General features: G+C 34.9%; 1 long non-coding RNA gene across 1 annotated transcript in view; it reads right to left on the bottom strand.

The window, feature by feature from the left end:
* Positions 1–15674, bottom strand: part of LOC140608317 (uncharacterized) — a 74888-nt gene that overhangs the window by 39950 nt on the left and 19264 nt on the right. The window lies entirely within an intron of this gene.

Here is a 15674-nt window from a genome sequence, read left to right as displayed (position 1 = left end):
TATAATTGCTATGTCTGGGTTCTTCTATGCCCAAGTAATTTTATAGAGGGTTTACCTACTGATCTCATTATACTTCCAACTCTGATGCATCAGGCTCCATGCTGATATTTACTTACTTTAGTGTACTTGATAAATTAAATCCAGGCCTTGTTAAATTTACCCAGTTGAGGCACAACTATCACAATCTATTATGGATTAAATTAAACTAATAGACATTTTGGTTCTTCTACCATGGAAGACTTCAATTTGACCACTAATATACTAATACCAAAGGAAAAAATAATAAGGCTATTTGTGAAGTAGACGTGTTTGGGAAAAGAGTATTCTAGGATAATTTTTGAAGTGGAAAAGTGAAAATATTCTATCATGGCTTAATCAGCTCTTAACTATAAAAGTGGATTGCATGGAAGATATAAAGGAAAATGATAATGATAAGAGTAGTAAAGGAGTGAAGAATAATCGCTACATGGTGCTAACATCCAATTGTAAAGCCATTATTTTGATAACCACAAAGAATTGCCCATTTAACTTCAGACCTAGCAAAGTTTTGGGTTTTTTTTGTTTTGTTTTGTTTTGTTTGTTTTGTTTTGTTTTGTTTTGTTTTGTTTTCACTTAGGTCAGATTATTTCAATCCCATTAAGAAAACAAATCCAATTTGTTGAACTTTTCTGTTGCTTTGCTCCTGTGCTCACAATTCGGTGGAAGGATAGTCCACATGTCCTTTGTCAATGGAGCCTCATTTTGAAATTTGTTAGGGTTATAATTCCTTATGAAGATTTAATCTTTTGACTGTTTTCTCTGAGTAAAACCTTTGAGCAAAGTCATTTGCATCAGCGGTGAGGTTTTATTCATCTGAAACCATCCAAGAACAAGTGTTCTCATCTTTCTTACTTTATCTTTGGAGCATTTCTCTGCAGAAAATGTGTGGTATATACCCTTTAGAATATGCAGTAGAAAAGGTTCAAGTCATCTCTGAGATTTAAATATTAAATAAAGAAGAGCCTTTCCAGAGAGTAATTATCCCTTTAATCAAAGCTTTAGGAGATGGCATAAAAAAAAAAAAAAAAGGAGATGGCATAGACTATTATTTTTCCTACAAAGAATTCTTAGATGCTAACAAAAGTGGGCATTTCTAACTTGGGCTGGTGTCACTTTAGGGAGAAAAATAAAACAAAAATCTTAAAGGATTTTCAAAAATATAAAACACAGTCTATCATAAACAGAGTTTCCTGTAACCTACAGTCTGGATTTCTTTGATGAATGTTAAAGCAGACAATAAAGCACTTATATTAGTTATCTATTATTGAATAACAAATTACCCTCAAATTTTGTAACTTAAACTGATAAAATTCATAATTCTTACAGTTTGGGTGGGTCAAGAATTAGGGAGTGGCTTGGCTGAATGGCCTGGGTCAGCTTTTCTCATGAGATAATATTTGCTAAAGCTATGGAAAGCTGATGGTTTGACTGGAGCTCAAGAATCCACTTCTAAGATGGCTAATTTATGTGACTATTAGTAGAAGGTCAACACTCACACAATTGTTGGCAAGACTTGCTGACTTTTGATAGGAGCTCTCAGTTCTTTGCCACATAGACTACTTTAATGTCTTCCTGACATGGCAGCTGGTTTTCCCCAGAATGAGTAATCCAAGAAAGAGCGCAAAGAGAAGATCACAATGCCTTTTATCTCAGAAGTCATACACCATTACTTCTACCATATTCTTTTGGTTAGAAATAAATCACTGAGTCAAGTTCAATCTCAAGGGGGAGTAGAGTTGAAGGGAAGAATATTAAAAATTTTATACACATATTTTAAAAACCACTACAGTGTCCCTCTCATCTGATTTTTTGACAGATGACACACTATTGTATTCATGGTGGACAGATTTTAAGATGGCCTCCATGATTTCACCATTAGGTCTTCCTAGCTTTGTGTAATCTTCTTCCCTGACTGTGGGCAGAAAACTGTGACTTGCTTCTAACCAACAGAATGTAGGAAAGGTGATGGAATATACACGATTCTGTAAGAGTGTAGCGCTTGGGGTGCCTGGGTGGCACAGTTAGTAAAGCATCTGACCCTTGGTTTCAACTGAGTTTGTGATCGCAGGGTCTTAAGATGCAGCCCCACATCAGGCTCCACACAGAGTGGAGTGAGCTTGAGATTCTTTCTCCTCCCACGGCCCCTCCCACTATGCTTGCTCTTTATCTGTCTAAAATAAATAAATAAATAAATCTTTTTTTTTTTTTTTTTTTTTTTTTTTTTTTTTTTTTTTTTTAAGAGTGTAGCACTTGCCTTGCTAGGTGATCTGGCTTTGAAGAAGTAAATTGACTTGAATCCTACTGCCATAAAGAAATGAATTTTGCCATAACCTGAGCAAGCTTTGGAGCGGATCTTTCCCCAGTTGAGCCTCCAGAAGAGAATACAGCCTTGCAGAAGACCAGCAAAATCATTCCTGGACTTCTGCCCCATAGACACTTTGAGTTAGTCAGTGTTGTTTTAAGCCAATAAATCTGTGGCAATTTGTTATGCATCAAAACTAATATAGTATTGAAGCCAGGAAACTCAAGTCTGGCCCATCTTTTTTTTTAATGTTTTAGGCCATGATACCTTGTAGAAATAAGGCACTTCATATCTCAGAGCTCAGTTTCCTCATCTGTTAAAAAAAAAGGAGTGATTTTAGTAAGATCAAAGATGATCCAACTGTTTTATGTCATGAAACATTACATTAGAGGTCAATAAACAAAACAGCTGAAATCTCTTTTTATTAAGTAGAGGGAAGATTCCTCAAGTATCTGCCCTCCTACTTATAACCCAAGAGTTATAAAGAACACGGATTGGGGATCCCTAGGTGGCTCAGCGGTTTGGCACCTGCCTTTGGCCCAGGGCATGATCCTGGAGTCCCAGGATCAAGTCCCACATCGGGCTCCTGGCATGGAGCCTGCTTCTCCCTCCTCCTGTGTTGTGTCTGCCTCTCTCTCTCTCTATGTCTATCATAAATAAATAAATAAATCTTTTAAAAAAAAAAAAGAGCACAGATTTAATATTTTGGATTGGATCATTCTTAAAGTATCTGAATTCTTACAGCATAAACATTTTATAACAGTCTCAAAAGACAAAAATAAGGAAGTAATATGCACACCCATTCATCAAGTAGACAAGAGAAATTCCAGGCATATAGTATAAAATTTCATTTAGTATCAGATGGCATAGCTTCTATCTCTGTTTACCCTTTCCTAATTAGGCCTGTCTCTCTGAGGTATATAGCAAACAAAAATAGTATAGGAGTTCAATGCCATTATCCTTAATGATTTTGACGTACAAATAAAATATAGGGTGCCTGGCTAGCTTATTCAGTAGAACATACAACTCTTGATCCTGGGATCATGAGTTCAGGCCCCACATTGGAGCTTGCCTAAGCAATAGAACTACATCTACATCTAAATCTTGATATATATCTATTTCAAGGTCATGTGGAGGAACATATACTTTTAAAACCAAACTAGAAATCCACCCAAATTTAGTAGGAAGACATTAAGCTCTGTGTGTGTGTGTGTGTGTGTGTGTGTGTGTGTGTGTGTATTGTTTGGGGAGATGGTAACAGTCATACCCAGTTCTTTACTCAGTACTGGTAACAGTCATACCCAGTTCTTTACTCTTCCCCTTGTCTACACCTTTTGATTAGAGAATTTGCAGTTCCTCTAAAAGTAGAGTAATATTTACCTACTCCCCACATTTGGGCTTGGCCATGTTATTTGATTTGCCTAGTGGCATGTAAGCAGACAGGGCAGTGTGCCAGTTCCAAGACTGGACCCTAAGATAACCTCCCAACTTTTCTTATGTTCTCTTGTGCCTCTGCATTTCCATATGAAGTACATCCACTAACTATCCAGTTGGTCTAAGGAGGATGAAAGACACATGAACAGAGCTACCTCAGACAACCTACAGATCTGTAATTAGAAGCAGAGTTACTCAAACTGCCCCAGCCTGTCACCTGAAGCAGTCAAATCAGCTAACTCTACTGAACTCTAGATCTTTGCAAATAATTGATTGTTCTTTTAAGTCATCAAGTGTTGGGGTAGTTTGTTACATAGTGTAATTTGTGTATAGCTAATGTACACATTAGACAAAGGTATTATAAAGAAAAATCTTACTCTCAAAATACACTGTATACCTTCCCTTATGTGTGCTAATAATTTAAACCTCTTAAAAATTTTATTACTAATAGTTTCTATCTGCTCAATTAATGACTCTATACCAGAGAAGTGTTGGTAAAATTGTTCTGTAATGGAAAAATGCCATTATTGAAAACTTTAAAAGGCCAAAGAAAACATAAAATTGATATTATAGAGAACTAATGATAATTAAGGTATTCTAAATAGCTAATCTCTTCAATTGTACAAAAAGCATTGCTATCAAACAGAAGTTTTTAGAATATGAAGCTTGTTGTATGGTAATACATGTATATCATTGCTATGCCTTCTTGGTGAATTGACCTTTTATCATTATGCAAAATTCCTTTTGGTCTGATCATTTTCTTTGCTCTAGAGTCTATTTTATCCAATATTAACATAGCCACTCCTGCTTTCTTTTGATTAATGTTTGCATGATAAATATTTTTCCATTGTCTTACTTTCAGTCTATCTACGTCATTATATTTGAAGTGAATTTCTTATAGACAGAATATGGTTAATAATTTTTATTCACTCTAACTTTTTTGATTAGTGTATTTATACTATTCATAGTTAGTTGAAAATACTGATTTGTTAGGGCTTATGTCTGGTTTGGTTTTCTTTTTTGTTTGTTTTTGTTTTTGTTTTCTGTTTATTTTCTTTTATGCGGGGCTCAATCTCACAACCCTGATATCACCACCTGAGCTGAAACTAAAAGTTGGACAATTAACTGACTATGCCACCCAAGCACACCTATTTTTCCTGCCTTCTTAAGGCTTATGTGGACATATTTTAGAATTCCACTTTGTCTGTAGCATTTTTGAATGTCCCTGACACATTTTTTTTAACAGCTACATGGGATTCCATTGTATGAATATACTACCACTTATTTAATCAGCTCCTGGTCCATTCCTTGTTCACAAACATAAACTCTGAATTTGACCTAATGTCTAAACTCCATACCTTTTCAACTGTGATATTTACTATATTAAGGAATTTTTTTTCTAAAATAGTATTTATAGTTTAGTTTCCCCAGTAAAAGTGGTGATATTATTGAAAAGTTACAACCTCCTTAGGCCTCATTTGTCATATGCCATGTAATGAGTACAAATACACTTGTATTTTCTCAGGGCTTACTAGTTGTAAAAATATAATTATATTAATAGCAATACAGATTGTTTTGCCGCTAATAACAACCTCTATTATGAAACTCCTAATACTCCCCTACATATATTTTTCTTCAATGGCTCTGGGCATGCCTCTCATGTCTGCTAATACAGGCCTCTTTGCAATAATGTGGCAGGAACTATTTTTCTCTTCTTTTCTAGTTTTAGTTTCCAGAGGTGATATGACAGGTATATATGATGTCCATTGAATCATTTGAAGGATTCTCAATACCACCAGTACAATTTCTCCTAAAGAGATGTTTTTTTGTATGCAATGTTATCACACTCTGTTGGAGGTTTTTTGGTATTAGAAATAGAATTACTGTTTTCTGGTTGGGGAATTGGTTTTACGTTTTTAAAGATGTTTTTCTGAAATACCAAATTCTGTAGACAACATTTTGTTAGCCAGCTCATTTTAAAACTATAGATCTTAAGTGGTTAACGTAAGTTAACTTAACTAACTAATCAATTTAACTATCATAATTCCTATATCTTAAACTATGTTTTGCATGGTTATAATCAAAATTTCCACAGCAGTGCTTTTACTCAATATAGCATGACCATGAGTTGTTCATAATCATAAACATAATTTCTCAAGTCGATCAATCAGTACTCATCAACAAAGATACTTCTTAAATATTGACTCATTAAAGTAGCAACTGATTCAATGGTCCAGCATTATAGTTTGATTATATCATCAAAAAGCAGCAGATGCATTATTACATTTCCTTTAAATTGGTAAGAAGTCAGTATTCAAACCATTAAATAAGGTGTTAACGCTCTAATTCAAAGTTCTTCAGCTTCAGGGCATTGAATTGAATCTTCTAACAGTGTAAAAGATTTTTTTCCAGGTAATTTTCCATTCCATTACCATATGTGATGCACAAGAGTATAGCTACACATCAACTCAACTTTTGAGCTGATAGGTTTTTTACTGAGTATTTATAGAGCATATTATTCCATGTTGTAAGGCTCAGTGCATCATGCAGATCTTTTCAAATTTATTATTATGACTTCCCTACAAGAAGCATATCCATTTTAATGATTAAAAAAAAAAAACTGTGAAAACATTGACCCTTCGACCCAGAGAATCAGCACATAAATGCAAACTTTTTAACCAGGGAGTCATGCATTTCCCCATAAAGCCTCATCAGATTGTCTTCACTGCACCAGTCTGAAAGAACAATAAGTCTCCTGCAAATTTACATTTCTCGGGCAACTTGCATTAATATAATGTATGGCAAGAAGAAATGGCTGCTTTGCAGTACCATGTATAAGTTTTTAGTGGTTTAAAAACAGTCATACAGGGTGCATGGATGGCACAGTTGGGTTAAGCATCTGACTCTTGGTTTCAGCTCAGGTCATGATCTCAGGATTGTGAGATTGAGCCTCAAGTCAGGCTCTGTGTCCAGTGTAGAGTCTGCTTGAGATTCTCTGTCTGCCCCTCTGAATAAATAAATAAATAAAATATAAAAAATAAAATAAAAACAGTCATACAATTTGCATGTGACATTCTACCGTAGATTTCATTTCAAACCTCCTTATGATGGTTAAATGAGTAGGCTTAGGTCTGGAGACAGCCTGATTTAAAATTTTGGCTTGACCACTTACAAATCTGAACTTAGACTAGATTTAAAATTTTGGCGTGGCCACTTACAAATCTGAACTTCCTTATGTATTAGGCCTAGGCCTCAGTTTCTTCATCTGTAGAATGAGGCTAGTTTTAATACCAACCTTTGTGTATTTGAGAAATCTGTAGATAAGATTATTGACATAAAGCATTTAGCAGAATTCCTCTAAGTGGAAAAAATGTTAAAAATTATAATTGTTATATTTATGTATTTAAAGATTTTATTTATTTATTCATGAGAGACAGAGAGAGAGAGAGGGGCAGAGACATAGGCAGAGAGAGAAGCAGGCTCCTCACAGGGAGCCCGATGTGGGGGACTCCAGGATCATGCCCTGGGCTAAAGGCAGGTGCTCAACCACTGAGCCACCCAGGCATCCCTTGTTATATTTATAAGCTGATATGCTGTCAGGCTTCCTTGTACACTTCATGTTAATTGCACCAACACATGTGGTCAAAGATTACTTGAGGAACAAGGAGAAGAGAAAAATCAAAATAAAAAAATTCTAAATGCCATACATAAGTCTTGAGAGATCTGTTGTTTTATTTGCTTGGGTATCGATGTTATAAAAATACAGTACTCAAGAGCCCACATCATCTATAAGGGAACACAAAACAGGCATTCCATCTATATAAATAGGTAATTCTGGGAAGTGAACCCATACAATCAACAGTAAAGTAAGCTTTAGAAACATTTAAATCTTCATTCTCAAGTCAACATTTTCTGAAAGCTCATCTCCTTATTTTAGTCTTTAAAATAGAATACTAAATATGCCTTATTTCTGCCTCTCAAGATGCCATTACATTTACTTACTGAGCCACTTCCTGAGGGTAAGAAAGAAAACATATGCATCGCTTTCCAGAGTTCAAAATCATATTGTCTCTTTAAATTAACAATCATCTCTCCAGCAGAGGGAGCAAATAAGTTTCTGTGTTCTCATTTTTACTGAAAAGAACTCTAAATTCCAATGTGCTATTGGATAAACCATTTTGAATAAGAGGATATATAATATATAAATACATACACACATATATATATTAAAGAATATATTTGTAATATAAATGTATTCAAGTAAACTCAATAGCAGGTATTCAATGCTGATAAAATATGCATATGTATAGGTCCTAAGCTTTTCATTTTTCTAGAGGCACTATGTTTGTGAAAATTTTATTCAAAATATTAGCCAAAGAAAAAAATATTTTTAAGCTCTTGAAATACTAAAGTATATATATGCATTTCAGCAATAACCCATTCTAGTTTTTTGGTTTCATTTTTTTACCTGCCTCTTAGAAAACTCGTGGTATAGAAGCATGTCAAATAAACAGTAGAAGTAAATTGTTATATATTCTGAAATAAGCTTTTTGGGCAGCTCAGGTGGCTCAGTGGTTTAGCGCCACCTTCAGCCCAGGGCGTGATCCTGGAGACCCGGGATCGAGTCCCACGTCGGGCTCCCTGCGTGGAGCCTGCTTCTCCTTCTACCTGTGTCTCTGCCCCTCTCTGTATGTGTCGCTCATAAATAATAAACAAAATATTTTTAAAAATTTAAAAAAATTAAATAAGCTTTTTATGAATTGTATAATATTAAATTCACATTGAATATTATAATTTTTAGGCTTCAAAATTATAATATTTAGGTTGTGATTTTCTTATATTTAATACTAAATCATTTAAATAATTTTAAAGTGGCTTTAGATTTTGATTTCATAAAATACAAACTGTTTAATGTGTCTTTAAAATCCTATTTTGGGGATCCCTGGGTAGCTCAGCGGTTTAGTGCTGCCTTCCGCCCAGGGGTGATCCTGGAGTGCCAGGATCGAGTCCCACAACAGGCTCTCTGCTTGGAACCTGCTTCTCCCTCTACCTGTGTCTCTGCCTCTCTCTCTCTCTCCCTCTAACTCTATGTCTCTCATGAATAAATAAATAAGATCTTTAAAAAAATAAAATAAAATCCTATTTTGGGCAGCCTGGGTGGCTCAGCGGTTTAGCCCCGCTTTCAGCCCAGGGCGTGATCCTGGAGACCTGGGATGGAGTTCCACGTCGGGTTCCCAGCATGGAGCCTGCTTCCCCTCTGCCTGTGTCTTTGCCTCTCTCTCTCTCTCTCTCTCTCTCTCTCTGTGTCTCTCATAAATAAATAAATAAATAAACAAACAAAATTAAAAAAATAAAATCCTATTTTATTTAGTTTTTCTTTCATAGTCCTAGGAATAATCAATTAATAGTCTTAGGAATTAATGCCTATTCTGAGAGATCTATAGACTCTGTAGAGCTCTCATGCGCATTATAGGATGTGTAACAGCAGCCTCTACCCACATGATGAGGGTAGCATCCAGCCCCTAGACAATGAAAAATGTCCTCAGATCTTGCCAAATGTCGCCAGGGATCCTAAGTCATCTCCCCTTGAGAACCACTGAGCTAAGTGAACTAACCCAGTCCATGATTTTATATACCAAATGTGACAAAAGTTTTAAAAGATACATCTCTTTTCTCCCTCCTTCCCCCATCATACTCTCTCCTTCTCTAATAGAAGTCCAGGGGTAAAGTAGTTCAGTGTTGATAGGATAATCCAAAGCCTGTTTGGAACCCAATTATCTTCTTTGGCTTCATCAAAATAAGGGTTTTTTTTTTCCCTCATCCACATAGCCTGCGATGGTTCATCACTACTGTTCACATTCCAGCCAACTTAGGAAAATAAAAACCCAGAGAAGTGAGTCTTTTCCTTTTCCTAAATGCATACCTCTCTTCTACTAGCTTTAAAGGAGACTAGGAAATAGAAAAATCAAATTTCTATTACAAAAATAATATTAATAAAAATAAATGAATAAATAATAAATGAATGAATAAAAAATTGAAGTGGGGAGAATGCATATCAGGAAACAACTATCAGGTTTTGTCACAACTTGTTCTTTGACCACCGAAAAATCTTATGTTCCCCTTACTTAAAAGGAATTCACCTCTTGCCCAAGGAAAACAACTACAAAATTCTGGCCAGTTACAACACCTACATCAAAGTCTAGGATCTCTAAGAAATAGTCTTCACCATAAGCTCCGTGTGTTGTTTCTCCTGATCAAGTAACCTGAAGTAAAAGGAAGGTAACATGTACCCCCATCACTATATACACACACACAAACTCAACACTAGTGATGCCGTAAGAGCAAGGTAGGAGTAGTTTTAAAATAAAATAAATAAGAACTTTCCTCCAAAAGAGGTTAAGAATAGAAAATGCAGAGAGAAGAAAGAAAGAAAGAAAGAAAGAAAGAAAGAAAGAAAGAAGAAAGAAGGAAGGAAGGAAGGAAGGAAGGAAGGAAGGAAGGAAGGAAGGAAGGAAGAAAGAAAAAGAAAGAAAGAAAGAAAGAAAGAAAGAAAGAAAGAAAGAAAGAAAGAAAGAAAGAAAGAAAGAAAGAAAGAAAGAAAGAAAGAAAGAAAAGAAAGTAAACAAGAGAAAGAACAATAGAAAGAAAGAAAGAATAAATAGAGGAGAAGAAACAAAAAAAGGAAGGAAGAGGAAATCCACAGTAGTAGTTTCTCTGGTCCATAGAAATGATCAACTCCTGCTAGACAGAAGCTGAGAAGACACCTACCCTAATAGGAGTATAGTTTCTGACCTGTGAAAGCCTATCTGGCAGCCCCTGATTCCTGCACCCCTAAATTTATTTCTAGGATTATTTTGTGCTTATTCTCTGTGGTCACACAATCGTGGGGAAAAAAGGGAGATATGCCCTTTCTAGGGGCTACACTTTTGCAGCCTACTTCCTACTACTTGAGTTTTGGGTTCCTAAGGAGCTGAAATAGTCACAGGTTTTTTCTAGGTCAGGAGTATGGGTATTTTGCTTGTAGCAAATTTCTTGTTCTAGTCTCCATTTGCAAGATTTTGAGAAGTTTTGAACCTAAAGGCTTTTACTTACTAGCCTCTTGCCCTTCCAGTCTCCCTTTTCTCTCAACTTAATTGTCGCTTCTTTTAGTATTTGAAAGAATAGGCTTCCTAATAAGGCAATCTCTGTGGTCTGCTCTTTGCTACTTACTACAGAAATATATAACAGGACAAAATCTTGGGGCCAGTGTTATCTCCCACTAAAGCTATCTACTCAGAGCTGACCTTTACAACTAACTGCTCTAATTAATTTAATTAATTAGGGGTAAGATGTAGTTGATATTTTTTTTATGATGCAGAGCCCAGATTACTAGACCCTCATTCAGCATAGGTCATAATTTTCTTGTGGATATTTTTTCTATCTTTACCAGCGTCTAACACCAAGTATGACTCTTAGCAATGTTCAGCAACTGATTTTAAGTGAACTTTAAAAGGTAACTAACTATATACAAGACCTGTGAAAAACACCAAATTGATGGAAGGCTTGGCAGAGGAGGTCTAAAAGAGAGATCCTTTGGCTGTGATTGCTATGAAATCCAAAGGAAGGGGTAGGATTTATGGAGAACTTTCCATGTCATGGACTTTTTCTTAAACTTCAGTTATGTCATTAAACCTTTAGATCAACCCCATGAGATAAATGATAAATTACCAGTTTACAAATGACAAAACTGAGCGTCCAAGCTTACTTCTTTTAAAAAACAAAATCTCTGTACATTTTATTATTCGTCTTATTCAATGATTCGTTAATTGGGCAGCATCCAGTCTAACAGAAAATAGCTCCAAAGAGCTATATAAAATGAAAGACTCTTATAGGCAGAGATGGGAGTAAAAACAAGGAAGTTATACTCAGCAAAAAAAAAAAAAAAGTGGTTTAGTTATTTACAAGGCTACTTTCCTTTAGGGGATGACAGGGGTCTCTTAGATTACTTACCTACTATTGATCAGGTGATTCCTGGTTGATTGATTTAAGATTCCATTTTTGAGAGAATTGAAACTGTAATTTAGTCTCAGTTTGGTGGGATGGTATTTAGCGCCTACTGTCTTTTTTTTTTTTAATGTTTCTTGTTGTTGCACTACTAGTAAGAGGCAGAGGTTGAATTCAAATCCACTTCTTCCAAATTTCAAAATCTTTGCTCTTCTTATTCTTTAGAACTGTCTCTTGGATTTAGATGGAAGGAGAAGTTGGGGAGAGTATTCTAAACACAGAGACGAGTCATAAGCAAATGGTGTCAAAGAAAGAGAGAGGAATGTGTGGAAGAAAATTATGTGCACAGATCAGCCTGGATTGGGAGAAAGAGGAGTTTTGTATAGAAAAGAAATTAGTGAGAGATTAAATGGAGAATACCCTGACATCAAAAGGTATTTCAAGTAGTTTGATAACTAGTGCTTCTTGAATGGGCCTCCATTTTGCTGAGGCAAAATGGATAGGTTACGGATATTTTATTTATTTTTAGGATAAGTTTTTTAATGCTTACCCTCTTCCTTTTATGAAATAATTACTATCTGATTATCTGGAATAATAGTGTGTTGCTGTATTTACTACATTAAGGAAAAATTGAAATTTTTTCCTTTACAAATATAATTCATGTTTAATATTTATTTCCTTCATTTATTGCCAATGCAACAAATAACAATGAAGTAAATGATGTTTTTCCTTTTCCTTGAAAAGTTATTTAGAAAAAGTTACTTTATTTAGTGTTGGAGGGTGGAATTCTGGCTTTTTTTCTCTGAATGCTTTTATCTAACATAAGAAATACAAAGATACACAAATGAGTTGATTATCTTGGTATCCATTTTAGCAAGCTGGTTTCATTGTTAGTGAATTCATGATCATAGAGGAGTTTCAAAAGAAAAATTAAGGTATTTGAGGGTCACTTAATTAGATAAATGGATTTTGGTAATTAGACTTTTTGGGAAAGATAATGTATTTATCAGATGTATTTAGGCAAGTTTATTTAATAAATATCCCCAAGATATTAGTTCCTTTTGAATTTAATCATAATGAGTTTCTATACATATCCTGAGGATATTAGGGAATTTCCTGTTCTGTTAATGGGCTGCTCCAAATTCTCTCTTAGTTTCAGACATGACAGAGATCTCATCCCAGCATTAATGACTATTTAATGGTATTGACTGGAGTAGGTGATTAGCAGCAGGAAATAGGGTTTATGTAATTGAAATTTATCTTGAACCAAAAAAGACAGAGAAGGGGGGAGAAAGAAAAGGTTGCAAGGTCTAATCGTTTCTTACATGCCATTGGATATTGAAGGCTGAAAAAGGATACCTTTGCTCTTAGATCAGTGTTATTATCTGGCTCATTTGAATCCCCTTTTAATCTATAAGTTGTTTTTTTTTTAATAGTAGCTCATGTAGGCAAGACAATTTCACTGTTCACTCAAATAAGGCATTCACCATAAACCAGTTAACATCCTGAAATTTATAAAATGGATAGAAAGAATGTATTGGTTTCACCAATCAATCAATAACACATAATCACATGTGGCACTTTTCAGAGGAACATCAACTGTCTAAAAACATTACAAAACAAATGTGTGTGTCTGGCTTTTATATAAACATATTTATGAGTCAAATTAAAGAACTGAACTTTGACGCATGTAGTGAACATAAAGAATATATGTGAAAAGAAAATGGAAAAGAAAAAACAAGAGGTTAGAAGTGTGGATAGTCACAAGTTGAGAATAAGTTCAGACTAGAAGAAGAATCAAGCCAAATAAAACTCAGGATAATGCAAAGTATGTAAAATCACCTGGTGTACTTGAAATTCTTCACAAATGTGAATTAAATGTCTCAAATCTTGTTGAGGTTCAAGCAGACACATATAAAAAGACAATAAATGAGGAACCATCATTACTTTTATTACTCAAATTCAATCAAATTGATCTCTTATCAATTTGATAAGGTGAGAGTAGGATACAAAATTTCTACAGCAATTGAAGTAATAAAAAAAAGCAATTCAATGGTTTCTCTTATATGCTGTCATTGACATAATTGGCAAGAAAAGTCCAGGGTAAAAGAACTCTAGACAGAATTCTCCCAGCAAAATTCAGCACTGGATGTGGCGGATTGCAGATAACCTGGAGTAGTGGGAAAAGTAAAAGCTCAGGTATGTGTCAGACCTGTTTACATCTAACTTCCTCATTTACAAGTCCTGACTCTGGGTGAATCATTTAATTTATCATAGCCTCAGTTTTTTAACCTCTGAAGTGATGATGATAATGCGTGTCTCAGGAAAGATAATGGGACAAAGACATAAGCAAGTGTGTACAGAAGTGCTTACACAATTCCTGACACATAATAGACATTTTTATTTTTTAAGACACTTTTTTAAATATGATATTCCTTTTCCAACAGAATGAAACATGAAGGCCTCTTCCTTATAATACAATTGGATAACTACAAAACCAAAGTGACGTGTCAAGCAGAGAATACAATATTAGCATTTATCCTTTTGTTAATAATGAAAGTAGAAACATTTTAAACTCAAGGTTTATTTCTATATAATGGAGGGTCATCCACTGATTATAAGCTGTTATAAAATTTGGTTAATAAAAATAGCCAAAATGCTTCCCCGGGTTCTGTCTCCTGTTGTGATTTACACATCAAAATATGGGTTGTGTTTTTCAATAAAGTGCATCTTAAGCCATCTTAACTCACCCAAAATGCAATTATCAGAAACTCTGCCTTGAATGACCTATACTTTCTTACCTTTAACTTATCATTTGCAGCACTTCTTTTTCCCAAAATTCTGTAAATCCATGTCTTATCAAGAACTCTGGAGAATGTACTAGGTACAGGTAATAATCTTCCATGTAGATCATGAATTTTTAATATAGACATCTACAGCTATAAATCTCCCCCTAAGCACTGCTTTAGCTACATGCCACAAATTTCATATGTTTACTTTCATTTCTACTTATTTCAAAGTTTTTTCTGATTTCTCTTGTGATTTCTTCTTTGACCCAAAGTCTATCTAGGAAGGAGTGTGTCATTTAATTTACACATTGTGAATTTTCCAAGTTTCTTTCTTGTTGGCTCATATCTAATTTCATTTCATTGTAGTCAGAGAACATACTTTGTATGGTTTCAATCCTTTTAAGTGTATTGACATTTGTTATATGGCCTACCATATGTCTTATCCTGGACAATGTTCCATGTGTACTCAAGAAGAATGTGGATTTACCATTGTTGGGTGGAGCATTCTATACATCTCCTACATCTAGTTGGTTCATAGTGATGTTCAGGTCCTCTGTTTTCTCATTGATCTTTTGATTGCTTGTTCTATACATTATTTAAAGTTGATTATTAATGTCTACAATTATTACTTTTGACTTCTGGCCTGGCTGCCTATCCATCTTTGCCTTGAAACTGTCTATCATACTCCCATAGTCCACTCATACACCAGGGATTGAGAAAGGTCAGGAGTGAGCATCCAAACCCAAACAGATCCAATCAATTATCCCCATTTCCTAAAGAAATTAAGAATTGGACTAGGAACTTACTCATATTATTTTTCATGGAAAAAATAATGGCTTATATAAGGAATGGGAAACTGAGAAAGACTGGCTTTAATCAGATTTACAAACAGACATAGGAAAGAATAAGCACATGTACACAAAAAATTTTCCTGGTATCTTTTGGCCCTCTACTCAACTCAGTCTATTATTTTTATTATTACTATTTGTAGGATTTTATTTATTTATTTGAGAGAGAGAGCATGAATGAGGAGAAGGAGGAGGGAGAGGGAGAAGCAGACTCCTCGCTGAGCAAGGATCCTGATGCAGGGCTCGGTCCCAGGATCCTGAGATCATGACCCAAGCCAA

This window comes from Canis lupus, chromosome 17 (assembly GCF_048164855.1).
Source record: "Canis lupus baileyi chromosome 17, mCanLup2.hap1, whole genome shotgun sequence".
NCBI classification, from domain to species: Eukaryota; Metazoa; Chordata; class Mammalia; order Carnivora; family Canidae; genus Canis; species Canis lupus.
This window is presented reverse-complemented; position numbering and strand designations above follow the sequence as displayed.